The following is an 18042-nucleotide window of genomic DNA, read 5'->3' on the forward strand; positions in this document are numbered from 1 at the left end:
CTCTAGTTCCTTGAGGTGTGACCTTGGAGTGTCTATTTGTGCTCTTTCAGACTTTTTGATGTAGGCATTTGATGCTGTGAACTTTCCTGTTAGCACTGCTTTTACTGTATTCCAGAGGTTTTGATAATTTATGTCACTATTTATCATTCAGCTCAAATAACTTATTAATTTCCATCTTGATTTCATTGTTGAACTAAAGATTATTCAAGAGCAGATTATTTAACTTCCATGTATTTGTATAGTTTTAAGGGTTGCTTTTGAAGTTTTCCAATTTTATTCCACTGTGGTCTAAGAGAATACTTGATATAATTTCGATTTTCTTAAATTTATTGAGATTTGTTTTGTGACCTATCTATCACATGGCTTATCTTGGAGAATGTTCTAATGTTCTATGTGCTGAGGAAAAGAGTGTATATTCTGCACTTATTAGGTAGAATGTTCTGTAAATATCTTTTAAGTCCATTTGTTCTAGGGTATAGATTAAGTCCATTGTTTCTTTGTTGACTTTCTGTCTTGACGACCTGTCTAGTGCTGTCAGTGGATTATTGAAGGCCTCTACTGTTACTGTATTGCCATCTATCTCATTTCTTAGGTCTAGTAGTAATTGTTTTATAAATTTGGGAGCTCCAGTGTTAGGTGCTTATATGTTTGGGATTGTGATATTTTTCTGTTGGACTAGTCCTTTTATCATTATATAATGTCCTTCTTTGTCTCTTTTATAACCATTGTTGCTTTAAAGTCTCTTTTGTCTGATACAGGAATAGTTACTCCTGCTTGCTTTTGGTTTCCATTTTGGTTTCCATTTGTGGAATATCTTTTCCCACCCCTTTACCTTAAGTTTATGTGAGTCCTTATGAGTTAGGTGAGTCTCTTGAAGGCAGCGGATACTTAGTGAATTTTTATCCATTCTGCCATTCTGCATCTTTTAAGTGAAGCATTTAGGCCACTTACATTCAATATTGGTATTGAGATGTGAGGTACTGTTCTATTCATCATGTTAGTTGTTGCCTTAATACTCTGGTTTTTTTTTTTTTTTTTTTTTTTTTTTAACCTATTATTGTTTTATAGGCCCTGTGAGAGTTATACTTTAAGGAGGTTCTATTTTGGTGTATTTCAAGGTTTTGTTTCAAGATTTTGAACTCCTTTTAGCACTTCTTATAGTGCTGGCTTAGTAGTGGTGAATTCTCTCAGCCTTTGTTTGTCTGGAAAAGATTTTATCTCTCCTTCATTTATGAAGCTTAGTTTTGCTGGATTCAAAACCCTTGGCTGACAATTATTTTGTTTCAGGAGGCTAAAAATGGGACTTCAGTCCCTTCTGGCTTGTAAGGTTTCTGCTGAGAAGTCTGCTGTTAATCTTATTGGTTTTTCTCTATAGGTTATCCGATGCTTTTGTCTCACAACTCTTAAGAGTCTTTCCTTCATCTTGACTTTAGATAACCTGATGACTATGTGCCTAGGTCATGATCTTTTTGTGATGAATTTCCCAGATGTTCTTTCAGCTTATTGTATTTGGATTTCTATATCTCTAGCAAGGTCAGGGAATTTTTCTTCAATTATTCCTTCCAATAAGTTTTCCAAACTTTTAGATTTCTCTTTTTCCTCAGGAATGCTGATCATTCTTAGGTTTGCTTCTTTAATGTAATCCCAAACTTCTTGGAAACTTTGTTCATTTTTAAAAATTCTTCTTTCTGTGTCTGTCTGATTGAGTTAATTCAAAATCCTGGTCTTTGAGCTCTAAAGTCCTTTCTTCTACTTGTTCTAGTCTACTGTTGACACTTTCCAGTGCAGTGTTTCATTTCCAGAAGTTGTGAATGTTTTTTCTTTATGATATGTGTTTATCTGGAGAAGTTTTCATCCATACCCTGTATTTGTTAAAAATCTCTTTAAGTTGGCTTTCACTTTTCTGTGCTATCTCCTTGAGTAGCTTAATAATCAGTCTTCTGAATTCTTTATCTGGCAATTCAGAGATTACTTCTTGGTTTGGATCCATTGCTGGGGAGCTAGTGTGACCTTTTGGGAAAGTCATAGAACCCTGTTTTGTCATATTACCAAATTACTTTTCTGGTTCCTTCTCATTTGGGTAGACGATTTCAGTGGAGAGGTCTGAAACTCAAGCCTGCTGTTCAGATTCTCTTGTCCCACAGAGTGATCCCTTGATGTGGTGCTTTTCCTATTCCCCTAGGGATGGGGCTTCCTGAGATCTGGACTACAGTGATTGTTATTGCTCTTCTGGGTCTAGCCACCCAATAGGGTTACCAGGCACTGGGCTGGTGCTGGGGGATATCTGCAAAGAGTCCTGTGATGTGATTGATCTGTCTTCAGGTCTCCCAGCTGTGGATACAAGTACCTGCTCTGGTAGAGGTGGCAGAAAACTGAAGCTGACTCTGTGGTTGTAGATATGTTTAGTGTACTGGATTTTTTGAATGTTGGTTATGCTAGCAATGAAGTTGTTATGTGGGCACACTCAGGACCTCTGGTTAGCCAGGACGTTGCAGGCAGTGGAATTAGGTATTGTATTCTCCTGCCTAGAGTCATGGTTATTCTGTTATGAGTTGCTGTAATGGCCTAAGTTGGTTGGCCTCCAACCAGGAGGTGGTGCTTTCAAGAGAGTTCCAGCTGTAGTAGCAGTAGGGTTCCCTAAACTTTCCCTAAGATGGCCAGGGTAAGTATTTTGGTTTCTCAGGTGGTGGGCGGGGCCCTAAAGTTCCCAAGAGTTTCTATGTTTTGTGTTTGGCTACCAGGGTAGGTGGGGAAATACCCTCAGGTGGGGGCAGAATTAGGTGAGTCTGGGCTGAGACTCTTCTTGGGTGGAACTGTTATATCCCCTGTAGGGGTTGTGAGGTGTTTCTCAGGCCAATGGGGTTATGTTCCAGAGGGACTCTTTGTCACTTCTGCTGTGTCATAATAGTTTGCCTGGGAAGTGGGGGATGGTTGGTAACAAAAGGTCTCTCTCAGCTCCCATGCAGTTGGCAGGGCTGGTGTTGCTCCCATGGTGCCTCGCTCAGACCTTGCCCCAGACTGTGAACTACCCCACGGAGAAAGAAGGCACGGCCTTTGGACCTTACCTCTCCCCATGTGCCCACCCTGTTGCCAACTCCTGTGCTCCTACACTTGTACCTGCAGCAGCTCCCACTCATCCCCCAGACTCCACTTGAGAAAATTTGTGCCCAGTTGAAACCACTAGTAGTTTCAGTTGGGAGCTTCCTTTGCACTGTGACCTCTCCTTAATACCACTGGCTGCCTTCCCAAGGGCCCATATGAGTTGTACTCAGGGACGGCTTCCCTGGGCTCAAGCTGGTGGGAGTGCCTTCAAGGCACTTCCTGCTGCTACTTCTATTTTTATATTTTGTGCAGCTCCCTAAATCAATTTCATTTCTAGGTAAGGTTAAATCCTTCTCCTGGGATCTGTATTTTCAGATTCCCCAGTGGGGATATGTGTTTGGAGGCAGGTTTGCCCCCCTCTACACTTTGAACACTCACAGTTTTTTGCCTGTTTCATGGAATTTGCAGGGGTGTCCCAGTTCTTTCAAAGGATCTGTGAATTATTTTGGTTTTCCTGGTATGTTTCTGCAGTGATTCTTGGAGCAAAAGATTACAGTATGAGTCTCCACATACTGTTCTGTCTGTCTGTGTGGGAATTGCACATTAGCCCTGTTTCCTATCTACCATTTCCCCCACATCTCCCAAAGGCTAGTAATTTTTGCACATTGATTTTGTAACCTGAAACTGCTGAAATTATTATTACTTCTTTTCTTCTACTAATTTTGGGTCTGGTTTGTTCTTGCTTTTCTAATATTTTAAGATGTGTCATTAGATTGTTTCTTTGATGTTTTTCCTCTTTTTTGGTGTAGACACTTATAAACTTCCATCTTAGGACTCCTTTTTCTGTATTCCATAGGTTTTGATATGTTGTGTTTCCATTATAATTTGTTTCAACCCATTTTTCAATTTCCTTAATTCCTTCATTGACCCACTAGTTATTCAGGAGCATACTATTTAATTACCATATATTTGTGTAGTTTCATAAATTCCTGTAGCTATTGATTTCTAGGTTTATTTATTCTATTGTGGTCAGAGAAGATGCTTGATATTGTTTCATTTGTTTCTTGAATGTTTTAAGACTTGTTTTGTGAACAAACATATGATATATCCTTGAGAATGATCTACGTGCTGAGGAAAAGAGTGTGCATTCTGCATCTCTTACATATAATTTTCTGTAAATATCTATTAGATCCATGTGGTGTATAGTGCATATTAAGACTGATGTTTCTTTATTGATTTTATGCCTGGAAGTTTGTCCAATGCTGAAAGTGGGATGTTCGAGTCTCCACTTTATTATTGTATTGGGTCCTATCTCTCTCTTTAGCTCTAATAATATTTGCTTTATATATCTGGATGCTACAGTGCTGGGTACATGTGTATTGTTATATTCTTTTGCTGAATTGGCCTCTTTATCATTATACAGTGACCTTCTTTGTCTCTTCTTACACTTTTTGTCTTGAAATCTATTTTGTGTGATATTAATATAGCTACTGCTCTACTTACTTCTGCTCTTCTGTTCTTCTTTGGTTTTCATTAGCATGGCATATCTTTTTCCATCCTTTCATTTTCAGTCTGTGTATATATTTATAGGTGAATTGTGTTTCTTGTAGGCAACAGATAAGTGGTTCTTGTTTTTTCATTCATTCAGCCACTTTATGTCTTCCAATTGGAGAATATAGTCCATTTACATTTATTATTGATGAGTAAGGACTTATTCCTGTCATTTTGTAATTTGTTTTCCAGTTGTTTTGTGGTCCTCTTGTTTTTCTTCCTTCCTATCTTCCTTTAGTGATTTTCTCTGGCAATATACTTTACTTCCTTGCTTTTTATTTTTTTATGTATTTGGTATATGTTTCTTGGTTTGAGGTTACAATGAGACTTGCAACTACTATCTTATAAACCATTATTTTGAGCTGATACCAACTTAACACTATTTGCCATAAACAAACAAGCAAAAAAGAAACTAATAAAAATCATATGCCTTAACTTTATCCCTCCACCTTTTAACTTTTTGTTGTTGCTGTTTATATCTTATTGTACTGTCATTGTCTTGAAAAGCTGTTGTAGTTGTTATTTTTGATTGGTTAATCATTTAGTCTTTCTACTTAGGATAAGAGTAGTTTATGTACCACAGTTAAACAGTGTTATAATATTCTGTGTTTTTCTATGTACTTAATATTACCAGTGAGTTTTGTACCTTCAGGTAATTACATATTGCTCATTAACATCCTCTTCTTTCTGAAGTACTCCCTTTAGCATTTCTTGTAAGTCAGATCTGGCATTGATGAAATCCTTCAGCTTTTGTTTGTCCAAGAAAATCTTTATTTCCCCTTCATGTCTGAAAAGTTTTTCATCAGATATATTATTCTAGGGCAAAAGTTATTTTCCTTCAGCCCTTTAAGTATGTCATGCCACTGTCTCCTGGCCTGTAAGGTTTCCACTGAGAAGTCTGCTGCTAGATGTATGGGAGCTCCATTGTGTGATATTTATTTTGTTTCTCTTGCTGCTATTAAGATCCTTTCTTTATCCTTGATCCTTGGGAGTTTGATTATTAAACAACTTGAGGTAGTCTTCTTTGGGTTAAATCTGCTTGATGTTCTATAACCTTCTTGTACTTGTATATTAATATCTTTCTCTAGGTTTGGGAAGTTCTCTGTTGTTATCCCTCTGAATAAACTTTCTACCCCTATCTCTTTCTCTACCTTCTCTTTAAGACAAATAACTCTTAGATTTGCCCTTTTGAGGCTATTTATTAGGTCCTGCAGGCATGTTTCATTGTTTTTTATTTTTATTTTTTTTTGTCTCCTCTGATGGTGTATTTTCAAATAGTTTGTCTTTAAGTTCACTAATTTTTTTCTTCTGCCTGATTCATTCTGCTATTAAAGGACTCTGATGCATTGTTCAGTGTGCCAATTGCACTTTTCAGCTCCAGAATTTCTGCTTGATTCTTTTTATTTCAATCTGTTTGTGAAATCCAACTGATAGAATTCTGAATTCCATCTCTGTATTATCTTGAAGTTGAATTTCCTCAACACAGCTATTTTGAATTTTCTGTCTAAAAGGTAACATATTTATGTTTCTCCAGGATTGCTCCCTGGTGCCTTACTTAGTTCATTTGGTGAGGTCATGTTTTCCTGGATTATCTTTATACTTGTAGATATCTAGGCATTGAGGAGTTAGGTATTTATTATAGTTTTAACTCTCTGGGCTTCTTTGTACCTGTACTTGTTGAGAACATTTTTCAGACATTTGAAAGGACTTGGGTGTTGAGATCTAAGCTGTATCTGCTTTAGGGGGCACCCCATGCTCAGTAACTCTATGATTCTTGAAGACTCATAGAGGTACCACCTTGATGGTCTTGGACAAGATCTGGGAGAATTCTCTGTATTACCAGGCAGAGACTCTTGTTCTCTTGACTTACTTTTTCCCAAACACACAGTGTCTCTCTCTTTCAGTTCTGAGCCACCTAAAGCTGGGTGTGGAGTGACACATGCACCCCTGCAGCCACCACCACTATGACTCGCTGGGTCAGACCTGAAGCCAGCACAATACTGGGTCTCACCCAAGGCCTGCTGAACCACTCCCTGGCTATTGCCTTTGTTTGCTCAAGGCCTTGTGGCTTTACAATCAGCAGGTAGCAAAGCCAGCCAGGCTTGTGTCCAGGTTGGTGAATTCCCCCAGGCCCCAGATGGGTCTAGAGGTGCCATCTGGGGTCAGAGACTAGAGTCAAAATCCTTAGAAGTCTACCTGGTATTCTATTGTATTGTGGCTGAGCTGGCCATCAAGCCACAAGACGGCAGTCCTTCCCACTCTTCCCTCCTCTTTACAAAGGCAGAAAAGCTTCATCCTGTAGCTACCACCATTACAGGCCATGGGGAGTTCTACCAGACTGCGTCTGATGTTCCCTTAAGGCCCAAGGGCTCTTCAGTCAGCTTGTGGTGAATGCTGTCTTACCTGGGACCCACCCTTCACAGCAATGGGCTCCCTTCTGGCCCAGGGTGGGTCCAGAAATGCCATCCAAGAGTTAAGTCTTTGAATTGGGGACCCTAAGAGCCCACTTGGTGCTCTACTCCCCTGTGGTCAGGCTGGTACCAGAAGCCAGCAAGTTTCAGAGGCTCACCCAAGGCCCTCAACATAGTACCTGGGCATCACTGCTGGTTATTCAAGACCCAAAGGCTCTTCAGTTAGCATGTGATCAATGCTGCCAGGACTGGGTTCTTCCCTTCAAGGCAGCAGATTATTTTCTGCCCCAGGGTCTTTCTGGAAATGTCATTTAGGAACTAGGGCTTGGAACAGGGGCCTCATGACTCTGACCAGTGCCTTATTCTGCTGTGGTATCAAAGATACGAGACACAATCCCCTCCACTCTTCCCTCTCCTCTCCTCAAGTCAAAGGAAGGGCTGTCTTTTGGAGCCATGAGTTGTGTAGCCCAGAGTTAGGGGAGGGGTGATGCCAGCACTTTCTTAGCTACCCCTGCTGGTGTCTCAGTAGTCACATGCCCCCCAGTCCACTGTCTCTGGGCCCAGTTCAGCACTACCACTCACCTATGAGTTCAGTCCTTACAGCCTAGACAGCCTTTCAAATTTACTTAGAGACCCAGAGCCCTTTAGCCCATGGTGGCAATTGACCTCTGGGGATTAGTGATTCCCCTCTGGCTGGGGCTAGTCCAAATGCTTCCTCTATGGGTGGATGTAAGCTGAGTTTGGTCTGGTTTTTCCTTCTGGTCTAACAGACAGCACTGAGTTCATCAATGCCTCACACTTGCTGTGCTCTCACTCTCCCCAGCACCCAGAAATACTCTCCACACCATGCTGCACTGCTGCGGATGAGGGAAGGGTGGTGTTGGGGCTTCAAGACTGTTTTTTCTACCTCTTCAGTGCCTCTTTCAGTGATATGAAGTTAAAACCAGGTACTATGAGTGCTCACCTGATCTGTGGTTCTTATGGAGGTGCTTTGCTTGTATATATAGTTGTTAACTTGGTTTCCTTGCAGGTGGGACAATAGGTGGAGGCTTGTATTCTGCCATCTTGCTCCTCATTTTATGATGAGAAATATGGTGGTCACAAAGGTTAAATAATTTGCCCAAGGCCACAATATCTGGTAGAGCTGGGCTTTAAACCCAGATGGGTGTTGTAAAGTTACAGCTCTACCTCCTATAAGGATAATGTTAAGCTAAGTAGGCTCCTAAAATACTCATTAAATAAACATTCTGCAAAAGTTAGTTCTCTTCCCTTCTTTCTATGTTGTGTCTCCTGTAACATCTTGGTCAGAAGTAAATGTCTGAAAAAAAGGGTCAAAAAAAAGTTGACTAGAAGATGGGGTGGAGGTGTAGAGGGCAGGGAACTGGTACAAATCACTGGAGCCCGGAAGTCTGGAAAAGGACCCAGTGCAACTCCCATGCAAAGATTTTTAGCCTGTCTTCTACTGCTAAGGACTTGAAAATAAGGTCTTCACAGGACCCAAACCTACTCATGGTAACCCTGTCTATAAATATTGATTGATTTCCAGAAAACACTCATTTTTTTTTTAGGATGTATGTATGTATGTATGTGTGTGTGTATATATATGTATATGGAATATAATAAATAGTATCATGTATAGTATTATATATTTAGAAATTTTGACATCATATAGGAGTGGCCCTTTATTTTTTTAAACTCATTTACAATGGATTTGTTGTTCTGGCTGCCCAGTATACCCTTCCTGTATGGAGAATTCCCCATACCCTGGCACCTTGTGCTTAAGTGTGGTCGTGTGGTCTCAGTACAACCTGATAGGTTGTTGTAGTAGCACCTTACAGGTGTTCCTGCCAGAACTGAATCTTGAGAGGCTGGTCAGCTGGTGATAATTTGCAGCAGAGTGGTAGCATAGAGAGCATGTCCAGGGCAGTGAAATGCAACAGCAGCAGTGGAGAAGATTTAGAGGCAGGGATACCTATAGTGCTTGTAGTGCCTATGATGCTGTGTTGAGCAAACATATCCTGTGGTACGATCATGGCTCTGCCTTGTTCCCCAGCTAATATACTTTTGATACATACCTTTTAGGCTTAAGTTTCCCAGAGTTGGTGTCTCATTAAAAATAAGTTGTTTTTAATGCCCCAAATATCACATTGATATTAGCAATTGTCAAAGCAAGATTGGGATATCAAATAGCCATTCCAGATTGGACTTGGGTTTGGATATCATTTGTGGAAATAATGCTTTTTGCTCTTTAGATACATAGGCAGGAAGAAAACCATCAGAATCAATCATCAAACCAGTTCTGACTGCTGGCTCTGTATGGCTGTTGGTTTCTTGGTTTATTTCTTATTTTATCTAAAGCCAGGTCATGCTATCCAGGTGGAATGTTCATAAAAACCAAAGACTTTAGTGTGAACATTTTCTTTAAGGTCAATGTAATTTACAGTCTGTCTAGAGAAGCTTTTAGAGATGTAGAATGTGACTGTAATCCACAATGCACTCTCATTACCCTTCCCTCCTATTAGAAATTGATTTTGGCACAGTTCCTTCAGGTGGAAAGTGACTCTGTCAGCAATTGCTGTTTCTTTTTTCACACATTGGGGTTCCCCCCACAAAAGTATTAAAGTCTCTTTAGTGTTCCTTTAGGAGAGGTTAAATACAGTTATCACCAACATTTGCAGTTTCATATCTGCCTGCTATTTCTACTGTGCTTTGCTTCGTAGGCAATTAGCAATCATGTGGAGTGGAAGATCTTTTCCTAAAATTACCTGAGCTTGGCTACTTTGTGTGCTGGGTAACCCTGAAGGAAAACGCTGCCAGCAAGGCACTTAGCCCTGGCTGTGGCTGACAGCATATGTCTTCCTCTCTCCCTACCACTGTGGATCTCCTTGTCCCTTTAAGAACAGCTAACACTAACAGGGCCACCAAACTATTTATGACACCTTGCAGCTTGACACTCAACAGGTCCAGAGAACACGGCCTTCTTCCATAGATAAGTTGTAGCTGACAAAGATGGTGGTCAGCTTATCTTTGTATGTGGCCAGTGGAGTTCCTGTAACCTTAGTGTATTGGGTAGTGCCTCTTAATAGTGCCCACGGTGCTCACTTTTTTTTTTGAAACAGAGTTTCTCTCTTCTTGCCCAGGCTGGAGTGCAGTGGTACAATCTCAGCTCACTGCAACCTGCGCCTCCCAGGTTCAAGCGATTCTCTCACCTTAGCCTCCCAAGTAGCTGGGATTACAGGCGCCTGCCACCACACCCAGCTAATTTTTGTATTTTTAGTAGAGACGAGGTCTCACCATGTTGGTCAGGTTGGTCTCGAACTCCTGACCTCAGGTGATCTGCCCACCTCAGCCTCCCCAAAGTGCTGGCATTATAGTTGTGAGCCACCACGCCTGGCCAGTGCTCACTTCTTAATACAATGCTTTTTAACCTGTTTAAATTCATGCCCCTTTGTTTAAATGTAAAAATTCTGCCCCCTATATTAAACACTACATCTTTCACATAATTGCAGACATCAAGTAGATATTAAGTTTAATTTTCTTTATACATATTATTCATTTTTAAAGTTTCCAAATATGAAAGCATATTGACTATGCCCTTGAAAAATGTAGTAGGCTCCCCAGAGATTTGGGTCAACCTGACTAGGAAGGAGGCTCCTTATTAATAGTTACAGATTATGGCAAAACTGAAGAGGGGTGGATCCAACAGCCATTCTGAACCTTCTCCTCATTGCCATCCGCTTGAAACATTCACTAGCTCTTCCATATTTGCTTGCAGTGAGGGATGGCCATGTGACATCATTGTTGTAGTAGTGAGATGTAAGTAGAAGTCTGCTGGTGAGGGGTTCTGGGAAACCTTTGCTTACATAATAAAAAGGACAGACTTAGCTGGTTTCATCTCTTCATGCTTTCTTGACATACAGAAGTTTGCCACCTTCAGCAACCTCAGTCTTTCAGTGTAAAATGTTAATAACACCTAACTCATATATTGCTGCAAAGGATATAAAGATAATGTATTTGAGATAAGGGTATCTTTTAAAAATATTAACCTAATTTTTTGGCACCTGGTATTTCCACATACCGTTTGTGCTCTCATTCCCCTCCCCCTCTCCTTTTATTTAGGGTGCTATTCTATAATTATTATCCCAGGGACAAGATGTATTGGTAAAAACAGATACACAAGGAGTCCCTTCTAGTCTAGTGGGGATAGGGAAAGAAAGGACACGGCTGGGCGTGGTGGCTCACGGCTGTAATCCCAGCACTTTGGGAGGCTGAGGCAGGTGGATCACGAGGTCAGGGTATCGAGACCATCCTGGCTAACACAGTGAAACCCCCTCCCTACTAAAAATACAAAAAATTAGCCAGGTGTGGTGGTGGGCACCTGTAGTCCCAGCTACTCGGGAGGCTGAGGCAGGAGAATGGCATGAACTGGGAGGCAGAGCTTGCAGTGAGCTGACATCATGCCACTGCACTCCAGCCCACAGAGTGAGACTCCGTCTCAAAAGAAAAAAAAAAAAAAAGAAAGGACTCAGGACATAGACTCAAGAACTCCTAATGATTCAAGATGTTTTCAAATTTGTAAAATCAGTTTTTTACTTTCAGTTTTTTACTTTTCCAGGAACATGGAGTAGACATATTTCCCCCTATTTCTCTCCCTAAGTGTAAAAGACCATAAGAAACCATCTAGGGACTTCAGAACCCAAATAATGACACAGTGGTGAGTTCCCTCGGTTTTCTTTTCTGCACTGTATTTCCCAGACTTGGAGCTGAAGGAGTCAGCAACATAGAAACACCAATGGGCACAAACAAAAGTAGCCCAAATGAAAGCCTCTTCCCATTAACCAGTGGACCAGGAAAAGGCAGCCTAGCAAGGCAGAAAACTTTTAGATGATAACTGTAATAACTTCTGTACTCCAGCCAAGCACCATAGGAAAAAAATGTTGGTCCACCCCACTTATGCCAACAAAGACCAAGTTATGAGCTTAAATGTCCACCCTCACTCAGCTGTGATGAACTGTCCCAACCCTCCTACTGGGATGGTGCCAGAGAAGGCCAAGTAGAGAGTTGGGACCTTAATCCCCACTGGGTGATAAGGAGACCCGCTCCTCCACAGTGTCAGTGGAGACCATGTGGGAAGCCTGGACTTCTTCCCTTAACTATCAGTAATGAGGTGTTCCTCCACCATCCTAGGGGGTAGTATTAGAGAAGGCCTAGCAGTAAGAAAGCTGCTCCCCCAGCCACCCCCATGGCATCAGCAGAGGCCATGTGGGGAATAGTAATGAGGTACTCCTACTCCTCCCAGCTAGGGAAGTCTCAGTAGAGAGGACTTGTGGGAAGTTGGAGCTTCTAATCCCACCTAGCAGTGGCAAAGAATCCCCTATCCTGTCAAGTGTCCATAGAGGATGAGTGGGGAACCTACTCATGGCAGTAATGAGATGCCCTTCCACCCCTTACCACCTTGCTGGAGCAGTGTGTCAGAAGAAGTCAGCTGAAACAGAAGGTTCAGAGAAGATAAAGATCGTTTCATCGAAATGATCAGGTTTCTATTGAAAATCACCTGTCACATCAAGAACCAGGAAGATTTAAAACTGAATGAAAAAGACAGTCAATAGATGTCAATACCATGATGCCAGAAATTTTAGCATTATATGACAAAGATTTTATAACAGCCATCATAAAAGTGTTTCAACGAGCCATTAATGAACATACTTGAAACAAAAGTTAAAAGTCTTAGAAAAGTAAAAAGCAAGTATCAGCAAAGAAATGAAAGATATAAAGAAGAACCAAATGGAAATTTTAGAAGTGAAAAATACAATAATGACACAAGATGTGCTTTCCCCCTATGATCAGGAATGAGGCAAAGATCTCCACTCTCATCACTCTTACTCAGCATAGTGATAGGCATTTTAACCCAAGCAAAAATGCAAGAAAAGGAAATAAAAAGCATACATATTAGAGAGGAGAAATAAAGCTGTCCCTGTTTGCAAATGACATAGTAGTCTATACGGCAAATCCCAAGTAATCTACATAAAAACTGTAATAAGTGAGTTTAGCTGACTTGTAGGATACAAGATGAACATACAAAAATCAATTTATTGCTATGTACTAGCAATGAACATGTGGCTACTGAAAAATTGCAAAATAGTACAAAGTTTTAATATATTCTTCACCTATACAATCCCAATTGTTAACATCTTGTGTAAACACAGAACAAGGATCAGAACTGGGAAATTAACATTGGTACAACACAATTAACCAAGGCTGGAGTGCAGTCGCGTGATCTTGGCTCACTGCAACCTCCACCTCCAGGTTCAAGTGATTCTCCTCTCTCAGCCTCCCGAGTAGCTGGGGCTACGGGCATGTGCCATCACGCCTGGCTAATTTTTGTGTATTTAGTAGAGACGGGGTTTTGCCATGTTGGCCAGGCTGGTCTCAAACTCCTGATCTCAGGTGATCTGCCTGCCTCGGTCTCCCAAACTGTTGGGATTACAGGCATGAGCCACCACTCCTGGCCTCCACTAATGTATTTGTTTTGTTTTTGTTTTTGTTGTTCCAGGATCCCACTCAACATACCACATTGTATTTGGTTGTCATTTCTCCCTGTTCTCTGACAGTCTCCAATTGTTCCTCGGTCTTTGTCTTTTGTGTGATCTTGACACCTCCAAAGATCAGTTATTTTATTGTATGTTCCTTATTATTACCCTGCCCAGGGCATTCTCCTGATTGGACTGAACTCTTGCACGAAGAAACCATCTGAAAGCTTCCAACTTCTGAAATTCAGAAAGAATTCCTAAGGAAAGAAGGGATGGGGAAGGAAAGTAAAGCTACTGCTGGTCCTGCAGAGGAGTCTTCTGCTTTCGAATTTTTAGATGTATCCCTGGGGAAAAGACCAGAAAAACACCAAATAGATTTGTGGAGCCCAACAGCTAAAGGTACATGTGCCCTTTTTCTGCACAAAGGCCCAGGAGGGCTGAAATTACCCAGAGAGGGATGGAGTTGGCTGTGAGGGGTGTTTGAGGGAGTAGAGAAGGCACCATAGGTGGCACGGCAGGGCGTGGCAGAGTAATTTTTGTGTGCCAGGGAATGGGCGCAGAAGCCACTAAGAAAGCTTGTGAGCTGGGAACAAGGAGCATCTCCACAATGAGCTCCCTGACAGATAGGTCAGGGGATCTCTCAGCCAGTGTGGACAGGAAACATCAAGGACATTACATAAGCTCCCCCTCATTCCACCCCAGAATCTAGATGTGATCAAGAGGACAGAGAGATACTCCAAATTTGCTTCCCACCTACCAGAATATGGACTCTGTTCTGTATTAACCAATAAATAAAGTATGTTGCTCATGATCTTGAGCTATCATCTGGGATTCATACCCCCTAATAAATGCCAGTAAATATTATGAATAAAGGTATATGTGCACAGAAGTGTGTGCATGAATATGAGTGTGTATGTTTGTTCCAAGCAGAGATAGCAGCATTTTACAAGGTCTGGAGATAAAGTGAGAATGTGCATGTGGAGAACGAGAAACCATTCATGGGGAAGTACACCAATGGTTGTTTTGTCAGATTGGGTTCCCATTGATACTGTGTTTTTTCTATTACACAGTGATATATGTGGAAGGCACCAAATCATGATGCTAGGAAAAACATCTTGATATGTAATGCCATGCCCACCATCTAGGTAACGGTACTACATGTCTTTGGTCCTTCCGCATGTGCCAGAGGGTGTGCTGCCATTAACCATGAAAGGAACCCTTCAGCATGTTTATGAGTGTGGATGAGAGGTATTGCCCCTTTCTCCTCCAGATGGTGAGCAGGTTGAAATGACAGCTCAGCCACTCCACCACCAATAAAACTTCCTGACACTCTGTAGTCCTTTACGGACTATGACTCAGTTCAAATTTCTAGACGTATGGAATGTAGAATTTTAGGCCAAAGGGGTTCTGAGTGGGGCCAATTGCCTAAATGTACAGATGGTGAGATTGAGGTGTAAAGAGGCAAGGATGCCTTGCCTAAATGTCCTCAGCAGGCCTGTGACTGAGTCTCTGGGGCTCCAGGCCCCCAGCCCAGTGTTTTCTGGCTACTTCGCCATGTTTCATGGCTCTCTGGAGTAGCCTCCTTTCAGGAAAGCACTACCTGCCCCTTTGGCTCACTCAACTTTCAAAACCCAGTTCAAATACCCACTGAATTGACCTTCCCCATGATAATTCTTATTTATTTGGCAATTAAATAAGTGTTGTCTAATGCCCTACCTTCTAAGGTTATTCTGTCACTTTAAATATATATATATATTTTTTGCTGTCAAGTCTTTTTTTTCAAAAAAGACTTAAATTTTAAAGTCTTTATTATCTTACCCAATGAAACTATTAAATTTTTAAGGATAGGCATCATAATTTGTGCGTGTGTGTGTCTGTGTGTTCCCTCAAAAGTACCAAGCACAGTGTCTTGGTACTAGCAGGTACCTCTAGTAGGTAAATAATAAATATTATTTGATTTGATACTGCTAGCACAAGTTCACAGCCATGTAAAATGAGATGCAAAGGCAGTATAAGGTTAATAACATGGACTCAGGAATCAGCAGGCCTGGTTTTGACAAGTTGTGTGACTTTGGAAAAGTTGCTTAAGTTCTGAGCCTCAGTTTTCTCATCAGTAATGTGGGTTAATGACACTAATCTCTTACAGCATTGACAAGAGGATCACATGGGATTATATATATACATTTGTATGTATATATAGCTATCTGTATATTACTAGATAGTTATTATTATAATAGTAATATAGTAATAATTACTGTATTATATATTATAATAACTATGACTATGTATAGTAATATATAGATATAGCATATGAAACACACACATATATATGGCCACAGCTATAATCCTTCAGTTGATGGCAGCTATTACTACTACTAACGTCATGAGTTGGAAATCAGGCCAATTAACTCCATTCATTGAGTTCTATGGGCTCAAACTAAATCTTCAACAAATATAGTCATCTCAACACCTCACAGAAGGGTTAGAGAGTCCAGGCAAAATCATGTGGGTAGGCACCCATGCAAATTCTCACCCGCTGTTATCCCACCATACTCCCACACTCATAAAACAGTAGCATATATATAACACAGGGGCTATGTACCATGGTGATGTGTATTTGATACACAAAAATTATGTGAATTATGCATGTGTGTACCTATGTGTATGTGCACACATTTGCAGGGTAGTACTCTCCAAAAACAAAAACAAAACAAAACCCTCCCACCCCGGCCAACTCAAACAAGTAGTCCTCTTGCCCAATAGTTGTTAGCCACATTCTCTCCTTGCATAAATAAAACCACTAGGAGGCGCCTTAATCCTTCTCTTTAGCAGCCTTTCTGCTCGTTAACACCAGGGAGTCAGATCTAAAAGTCCTTAAGTGAATCTTTCTTTCTCAACCCACTGCAGAGTGTGCAAATCATTTCCTCAGCTGATTCAGATGTATTATGATGTGCTGGGAAACCTGAGCATTCTCTCACCCTGTGGAGATTAATTACCTTGAAATATTCATTGGATTAAATGTATTTAAACATGTACTGTTTAAAGCTCAGTGCTGCAAAATGTCATCCGCAAGATATATATTACGGGCATTAAATAATTAAGTTTAGTGTGTGAGAGGAGACAGTGGGAGGGAGAGGAAGAGTGAAGGTGGGGGGAGGGGGGGGAGAGAGAGAGAGAGAGAGAGAGAGAGAGAGAGAATGCTTATTTAGTGCTAGGCCAGTGGTGAGACTGAGAGCAACCAAATCTAAAGCTTTCCATAAATCAGCTAAATCCTGGCTTCACCTGTTACTAGAACTATGTGACCTTGGGCAAAATACTTCACCTCTCTAAGCCTCCTCTGTAAAAAGAGAATGACGGTATCTCAGAAGCATGAATTTTAGATACTAATACAGGGAAAGCACTGGGTATCCTGTCTAAGACATAGCAGCATTCACACAAAGCAAGACTTGGCTCCCCTTCCCCTCCCCTCCCCCCTCCCCTACTTCTTCCTCTTCCTCTTCTTCTTCTTATTCTTTCTTTTTTGCTCCTTTAGACCTAGATATGAGGGCTTGATCTTGGCTCTGCCATTTTCCTTCCTTCTCTGTGCCAAAGTGGTGTCGCTCAGCTCTGGGAACAGCAGCAGAGCATGTGTGTGAGGCGCACTGTCTCTAGAGACAAACTGCCCAGGCCCATGGCGAGACTCCAGCATGTACCAGCTGTGTGACCCTCAGTGCCTCAGCTCCTTTATCTGCAAAAAGGGATAATAACAGTACCTTGCCTCAGAGGGCTGCTGCAAGGGTCTAAGGAGTCACTACACACATAAATTCGTGAGAATAGTACCTGCCACATAACCAGTGCTTTCCAGGGGTTGGGTATTGTTATTATTTTGGGTTCAATTCAGATTTCATGTGTATTCAACTCCTCAAGCTGTATTTCTCCCAGTGCCCCATCCTACTTGTCTCAATGTCACACTTACTTCTTGAATCTTTCAGCAGCCCCTGTGCAGGCCTGCCTTCTCCAAACAGCATCTGCTGTATGCTCTAAGCTTTTGCCTCCCCTCTTTCATTTACCCAAATTTACCTCTTCTTAGGATCCTGGTTTATGGCCTCTGTAGGAATTGAAGCAAAGCAACTCATCTTAACATCATACTAAGAGACTACAGCTGAATATAAGCTCTAGGGGAGCAGAGGTGCTGTCTCTCTTATCCACTACCTATTCCTAGTACCTAGCAGGTCCCTGAACATAGAAAGTGCTCAATAAATACGCTACGTGACTCTTTGGACTTTCAGAAACACAAAATATTTGTTGAAACTAATGGATTACCTGAGGTCAGGAGTTTGAGACCAGTCTAGCCAACATAATGAAACCCTCTCTCTCCTAAAAATACAAAAATTAGCTGGGTGTGGTGGCAGATGCTTGTAATTCTAGCTGCTTAGGAGGCTGAGGCAGGAGAATTGCTTGAACCTGGGAGGCGGAGGTTACAGTTAGCCGAGATTGCGCCATTGCACTCCAGTCTGGGAGGCAGTGTG

At 41.3% G+C, this 18042-nt stretch overlaps 1 long non-coding RNA gene across 2 annotated transcripts in view; it reads left to right on the forward strand.

Moving 5' to 3' along the window:
• LOC105552777 overlaps window positions 1-18042 on the forward strand; it is a 57336-nt gene that overhangs the window by 23878 nt on the left and 15416 nt on the right. For both annotated transcript variants that reach the window (XR_001008068.1, XR_001008069.1), the window contains exons 2-3: window positions 7828-7951; window positions 11620-11718. This is a non-coding gene — a long non-coding RNA (uncharacterized LOC105552777). The remainder of the gene's footprint in view (window positions 1-7827; window positions 7952-11619; window positions 11719-18042) is intronic.

The sequence above is a fragment of the Mandrillus leucophaeus genome, unplaced genomic scaffold (assembly GCF_000951045.1).
Source record: "Mandrillus leucophaeus isolate KB7577 unplaced genomic scaffold, Mleu.le_1.0 Scaffold573, whole genome shotgun sequence".
Lineage (NCBI taxonomy): Eukaryota > Metazoa > Chordata > Mammalia > Primates > Cercopithecidae > Mandrillus > Mandrillus leucophaeus.